The 6,982-nt window shown below is 35.4% G+C and overlaps 1 pseudogene; it reads right to left on the bottom strand.

The window, feature by feature from the left end:
- Nucleotides 1-4,617: 4,617 nt before the first annotated feature.
- LOC103071138 (YEATS domain-containing protein 4 pseudogene) lies at nucleotides 4,618-5,595 on the bottom strand (annotated as a pseudogene).
- Between the last annotated feature and the right edge of the window lie 1,387 nt (nucleotides 5,596-6,982).

Genomic DNA, 6,982 nt, shown 5'->3' with positions numbered 1-6,982 from the left:
GAATTCTTTCTTATCTGTGCCAAACGCTAAAAGATTGAATCAAACTAGTAGCACACACTAGAATAAAAGCTGCCTCCTCACCATCCTTTTCTCTGATTCCTCATTTCCAACCCATTTCCAGCATTTCCTGTACAGCTGTTCTTCTGATAATAGCATGCTCTGAAGCTTTCTCCTCTGAGTCTGCATTTGACCTAGGAAAAGAAAGTTGAGTATAAAAATAGAAGACATGACACAGTGTGGCTTGTTCTCACCTGATTGTAAGATCAGAAGAAAATCAGGTGGTGTTTCAAGCCTGGTCATTCAAGTTAATAATCTAGAAACAAGGAGATCAATGCAGAATCATAGCTGTTGCAGGGAAGAGGAGAGGCAGCAAAGAGCAGGGAAAGGGTTAATCACTCAAATGATTTTCCAAACTAAGATTCAAACTCTATGCTAGGGAGCAGGAAAGAAATAATAGTCAACCCCACTTGGGCATCACTTTCCAAGTTTAGCTTGTGTTTATATATCTGTGTTCCATACCTACAGGAATTGGGTCAAATATAAGACTTGTTAACATTCACAGCTGCAAACAATTTTGTTCTTTCTGCCTCCAGTCCGCTCATGTCCCTTGACTCTTCACATTTTCTGCTCTTTGGGGGCTATCCTTTTAGGGCCTCAAACTAACCCTGCCTCTACTCTACTCTCACACTGAGCATAACCCCTTCTTATCTCTTAGAGGAAAGGATCCAATAAACCATTTTTTCCTATCAAAACAAAAATATCCCAACTACCAGTAGATTTAAATTTAAAAAATCAATGAGGACAAATCTGGGAAAAAAGCAAAAACAAAAACAAGAGCTAGTTTTGTGGCGAATGAGAACTTCCTACTGTCCTTCAAAACAATCTTCCTCTGAAGTATTTGTTTGTTTAGATATAAAACCCGCTTTGTGAGAAAACAAGTGTTTTAACACTGAGATGATCCTAAGCACAGATGTTTAATTTGTTTTATTTGAGAAACCATTCCTGCCTCTCATAGTATACACAAAGAAAGGAATAAACTGACAAACACACTCATTTACATAATCTGTTCAGTTTAAAATGATAATTAGTTAGTCCCAAACTATAATGTACAGCTCAGCAGGCAAACGTAATTTTAAAATCATTAGACTTATACATCATGGTCAGGAGGTCAGCACACTTGAATTTCATTATGCAATAAGGAAAAGTACTTCCAGTTCCTACATCTTTGTTCTGTGCCCGTATTTAGAAGAGTAAATTAGAAAATACTGTGGGAGGAATAATCCATTTCTACCAATTACTTTCTGAAAGAAAGTAAAATTGGTGACCCAGTGATTCTGATTTTAAGTGGATACCTCAATTAACATCAATTCATTTAATGGTCCTAGAAAAGAAAAAGAAAGCAGGTTACCATCAAAAAGCATCTATAATAAACCCATTTAAACACTACCTTGTCTCAAATTCTTATAGCACCCATTGTTTTACATTTACAGGACACTCAGGCAAGATGGACAGAATGATGGGTAGAACCCCTGATTTCTAGTCTCATTTGGAAGCCCTATTTTCAGCTCCAGATTATTAGGAAAATTCTGTCTTTATTTAGTTCCAGTAGAGCTTGGGTCTATACACTTTTAGGATACAGAGTTTAATCTTGCACCACTATTCCATGAACAGACAGTGTATAGTTTCCCCTGGGGCATTTATGAAGGCTCTTCCTTCTTGGAAAATTCCTCAGCACCTGGCTGAAATCTCTACTGAAGTTCTCACCCTGTCCATTTATGTGAATCATGTGAAAACATTACTATTTGACCATCTTATAGTGGAGAGTAGTATAAACTCCACTCCAAATAATTATTGTGAATAGGAAACAACTGATCACACAGCACCAGGCTACAACTAGGCATCAAGTAGGATGTTTTCTTAGCCTAAATTGGCTGTTGCTTTTGAAACTCAAACTGTACAAATAGCTCTGTGATGTGAACTCATGTTTTCACCTTTTCAGATAGTGCCTTTATCAGCCTTCCCCTTAAGGGAGTGAAAACTGCTGGCAAGTTATTATCCCTAAGTTCTGCCCATGAGAATTACATGGTAGGGGGTTGTGATGCAGTATCTCTCAAGAATGAAAGTTGGACAGCTCTGAGAACTCTTAAAAATTCTCATTCCTTAGTTGCTTCTAGTAATTTTTATTAATCCCCCTGCCTTTTCCTCATCCATCTCTCATCTTCTCAATATTTGATGTTTTCTCATTTAAACATGGCTTTCTTCAACCTTCTTTATTTTTTATACTACACTCCTATTACTATTACTTTTTAATTTAATTTATTTTTTATTTCAATTTTGCCATAGATTTATTTTCTGGTATTTTAACTCTCTAAGTTATACTACATTATATATACATTGCTTTTGTTACTCCTACTACTATTTATTTTAGTTTTAATTACTTTTTAATTTCTATCTCCTCACCTCACACACCTCTTATATTTTCTTTGTTTCTTGTCATTTTGTAGTTTTTCTTAAGTTTCCTTGAGTTTGAGTGCTCTTTTTGCTGAATTTTAAGAAGCATATCTAGAAAGATGGTGTTGGTTTGAGAAATTCTAATCCAACAACAAATAGTCAGGGGACCTTTCTTGATATTTAACTGCTATCACATGCACCTCAGTACCAGAAGCCACACCTGAGCTCTCATCCTCACCCTCAGAAGATCTCCCTGTCATTTAGGCTCCACCTAGAGATACAAGAAATACAAAGGTCAGCTGTCCAATGACGGCTAATGTATAGGTAACATAATGTGATGTTTTGTGAGGGTATTATTTCTTGGCATCTCACACTGTCTAGACTTTATATAAGGAGATGTGTGCTTTATAGTATTAATGTTAATTTAACTTTTGTAATTATAGTTTTTAAAACTATGCTTAAAACTCTTCCAATTGCAGCCATGAACCACAAAGTTAAAAAAACAGGTCTTCCTCAAAGAGGTGACTTTTTTTCTCTCTACCATCCTCCTCTGCCGGGATGGTTTTGCTGAAGTATCAGATAGAATCAGATCTCCAGAGAAGGAACCAATGTAAAGGAAACAGTCAAGATTCTAGCATCACCCAGTCTCTAACATACTTACTTCCATATGTCCAAATGGTTCCTCCAACAACTTAGGCAGGGTCCCAAGGAATTTCTCTCAGTGCTCACTGCCAATAGACCAGGGTGAAAAGGCTTCTCAAAACTGGCAACAGCTATGCCCTTGTTGGAAGAAACTCTTAGTTTTTCAAGACTTATTTTAGATAGTGTATTCCTCTCCTGAATATCAGAGCCTAAAAAGAAGGATGCTAATTTCACTTCTAGAACATAGATTTAATTTTTTGGTAACATGACAAGGCTGAGGCTAGGCTTTTTCAGTTTTCAGTCTGTTTCCCATGGGAGAGCAGGATTCTATAAATCTTTAGTCTCCAGGCCATGATGACAATTCCTTTGACTTTCCACATTCGTTTCCCTGGAATTGATGTTGAGTGTCCTTTCAAGATACCACCAAGTGTCAGTTCTCATGCCATGAAGGGTCTTGGGCCATTAATATCCAACTTGGCTTATTGATTTCTTACACTAACTCTACAAATTTCATTGCTTTAATAGCCAACTGCTTTTGTTAGTTTCTGCCAAAATGAAGGTCTACATGACAACTGCTCTAAAAACAAAGTTATCACTCTAAATAGAAGCCTCTCATCATATAATTGAATGACAGTTGAGAAACTTACTGGCAAACTAAACAAGTCACCTAAGTAGATATGTTGCAAACAGGTGATTTTTAAGGATGTTCCAAGTAATGTTCAAGATAATATATTTATTCTAGTAGCACACAAGTGTGAGTTTTATTTTAACAACTGCTGGAACAGTTTGATAATTGCACTATATAGAATATATATATATATACATATATATATATATAAGTATACAAATATTTTGCGTTTATATTAACAAACCACTCTCCAAAGTTCTAAAAATGTATGTTATTGCCAGCAGGGTCTCAGAGTTCCTTACCAAAATACATTCTTATCAACATTTTGTACTGTCCAATTGTTCCTTTTTTTTTTTTTTTCCTTAATGTGATGGGGATGAAATGGTATCTCAGTGTATTTTTTTTTTCTGTAAACTACATTTATCGAGGGCTTACTGAACACTGGGCACATCAGATACAAAAGATATGGGATAGGGGCAGGTAAGAACTTAAGAAATTAAATATACACATTAATGTTATCACTAATTCTAACTACTAGGGAAGTACAAAATTTTTACAAGTTATACTTTATAGTGAAATTTTGATGCCTGTCAAAAGGATAAGCTATACATACAATGCAATAGAAGTGTTTTAAAATTGTGCTTAATATCATAGAACTACCCCCAAATGCACTGATAAAGTGCCTATACAGCATTCTTTTTATACACATATATTTCACATTAAAGTACATTAAAGTGCTTGTAAAGTACAAATACTTTGACTTCATTGCTGAGAAATCTATGGTAAACAACTATATATGCAGTTCTTCTAAGAAACATCACAGCATTTGTAGTCCATCTCTCTAACTTCTATCTTATTTTTAGTTTCCCTTATTATTGAGTTATCTTCAGAACTGTTTATATTACTTTTGTCGGATCATCTTCAAGTTTCTTGATTTCATTTTTTAAACAATTTATAGTGTCACAACTTGCTTTTAATCTTTCTTTAAGCTCTGCAATTTCAACGCTTGTTTGTTTTTTTAACATGTTTATTGGGGTATAATTGCTTTAAAATGGTGTGTTAGTTTCTGCTGTATAACAAAGTTAATCAGCTATATGTATACATATATCCCCATGTCCCCTCCCTCTTGTGTCTCCCTCCCACCTTCCCTATCCCACCCCTCTATGTGGTCATAAAGCACCAAGCTGATCTCTATGTGCTATGCAGCTTCTTCTCACTATCTATTTTACATTTGGTAGTGTATATATGTCAATGCTATTATCTCACTTTTTCTCAGTCAAAGCTTGTTTTTTTTTTCTCTTTTTTTTTTTCCCCTCAGCTTCTAATTTTTCTCTGGTTTTCACTTCAAGTTCTGCAAATTCTGTTTCATGCTTATAGGCTCCTAAAGTAAGCTGACAAGACGTTAATAATTGGTGCATTATTGCTGTTGGGCCTTGAAATATCATTTCATCATAGAACTCTTAAACCACTGACTTTTTTCCCAGCATTGCTTTGGTGTTTGATTGAAATAGCTTTAATAAACATTACAGGGTTAAGGTCTTTCATTAGGGTCAATGAAAAATATTTTGATGATTATTTCAAATTCACCCCATCTTGTTTCAGTAATTTCTTATGGAGGCTTAGTAACAACTCTAAAATGACTGCCATAACTTTCACGTAATTTAAAGTGGATTTTCTTCACATATGCTGACATACCCTCATTTCTATTGAATATATGGTTTTACATATACTGTCCACTGATGGATGTGACCATCCTCTTCTATTTTCTTTCCAAAATATTGAGCAACATTACCATAAACTATTGGTTTAATGATAGTAACCCCCTTCACTCTCCTGCCAGAGTCAAGCCCAAATTCGGCCATTCTCTTGAACATATTGTCCTACTGAAAAGCCTCTGCTGCTAAGGAGATACCAGGGGCGGCAGGCTCACAACACCCCTGAGAGGCCCTGCTCCTCCCACACAGGCTCAGGTGGAGGATTTCTGGACAAAGGAGAATGAGCCAGCAGGACTCGGGACACTGAGGAACCACCAAAACCTCAACATGGACAGCATACCTCATTATAGTTTTATTTTATATTTTTCTCTATTCTTATGAGATTGAACAACTTCATATGCTTAGTAACAATTACATTTTATTCTTCTGTGAATTGCTTGTTCATAGCCTATATCTACTTTCTATTGTGTTGCATTTCCTCTTCCTACTGATTCATGTGGGAGGTCATACGTTTTTTCCCCAAAATTAATTCCTTGTTTGTTTTATGAAGCAAATATATTTACATAGGTTGTTACTTATCTTTTAATTTTTAGTGTTCTTGGATTCCTTTGTTATGAAGTGGTTGAAGTTTATACAAAAATAAGTCTTATTTTGTGTATGATTTTTGTCTTTTGAGTCTGATTTAAGAGATCTTTTACTACCCTGAGATCTTAAAGTCAATCTCTTATAATTTCTACTAAATGTTACAAAGTTTTGTTTCTTGAATCTTTAAGCCAATTGATATTTATTTTGTATTTGATCCAATACAGGAATAAAGTGCTATTTTGCTTTTTTCTTACAAATAGAAAGCCAACTGTCTCGAGCAGAAACAAGAATAACTACAATCCTGCAGCCTGTGGAACAAAAACTGCACTCACAGAAATACAGACAAGATGAAAAGGCAGAGGTCTATGCACCAGACAAAGGAACAAGATAAAACCCCAGAAAAACAACTAAAAGAAGTGGAGATAGGCAACCTTCCAGAAAAAGAATTCAGAAAAACAACTAAAAGAAGTGGAGATAGGCAACCTTCCAGAAAAAGAATTCAGAATAATGATAGCAAAGATGATCCGGGACCTCAGAAAGGCAAAGATCAAGAAGACGCAAGAAATGTTTAACAAAGACCTAGAAAAATGAAAGAACAAACACCTAGAAGAATTAATGAACAAACAAACAGATGTGAACAATACAAAAACTGAAATGAAAAATACACTAGAAAGAATCAATAGCAGAATAACTGAGGCAGAAGAAGGGATAAGTGTCCTGGAAGACAGAATAGTGGAATTCACTGCCACAGAACAGAATAAAGAAAAAAAGAATGAAAAGAAATAAAGACAGCCTGAGACCACTGGGACAACATTAAATACAACAACATACACATTATAGGGGTCCCAGAAGAAGAAGAGAGAGAGAAGGGGCCCAAGAAAATATTTGAAGAGATTATAGTTGAAAACTTCCCTAACATGGGAAAGAAAATAGCCACCCAAGTCCAGGAAGTGCAGAGAAT

The sequence above is a fragment of the Lipotes vexillifer genome, unplaced genomic scaffold (genome assembly GCF_000442215.2).
Source record: "Lipotes vexillifer unplaced genomic scaffold, Lipotes_vexillifer_v1.1 scaffold235, whole genome shotgun sequence".
In the NCBI taxonomy this organism is placed as follows: domain Eukaryota; kingdom Metazoa; phylum Chordata; class Mammalia; order Artiodactyla; family Lipotidae; genus Lipotes; species Lipotes vexillifer.
This window is presented reverse-complemented; position numbering and strand designations above follow the sequence as displayed.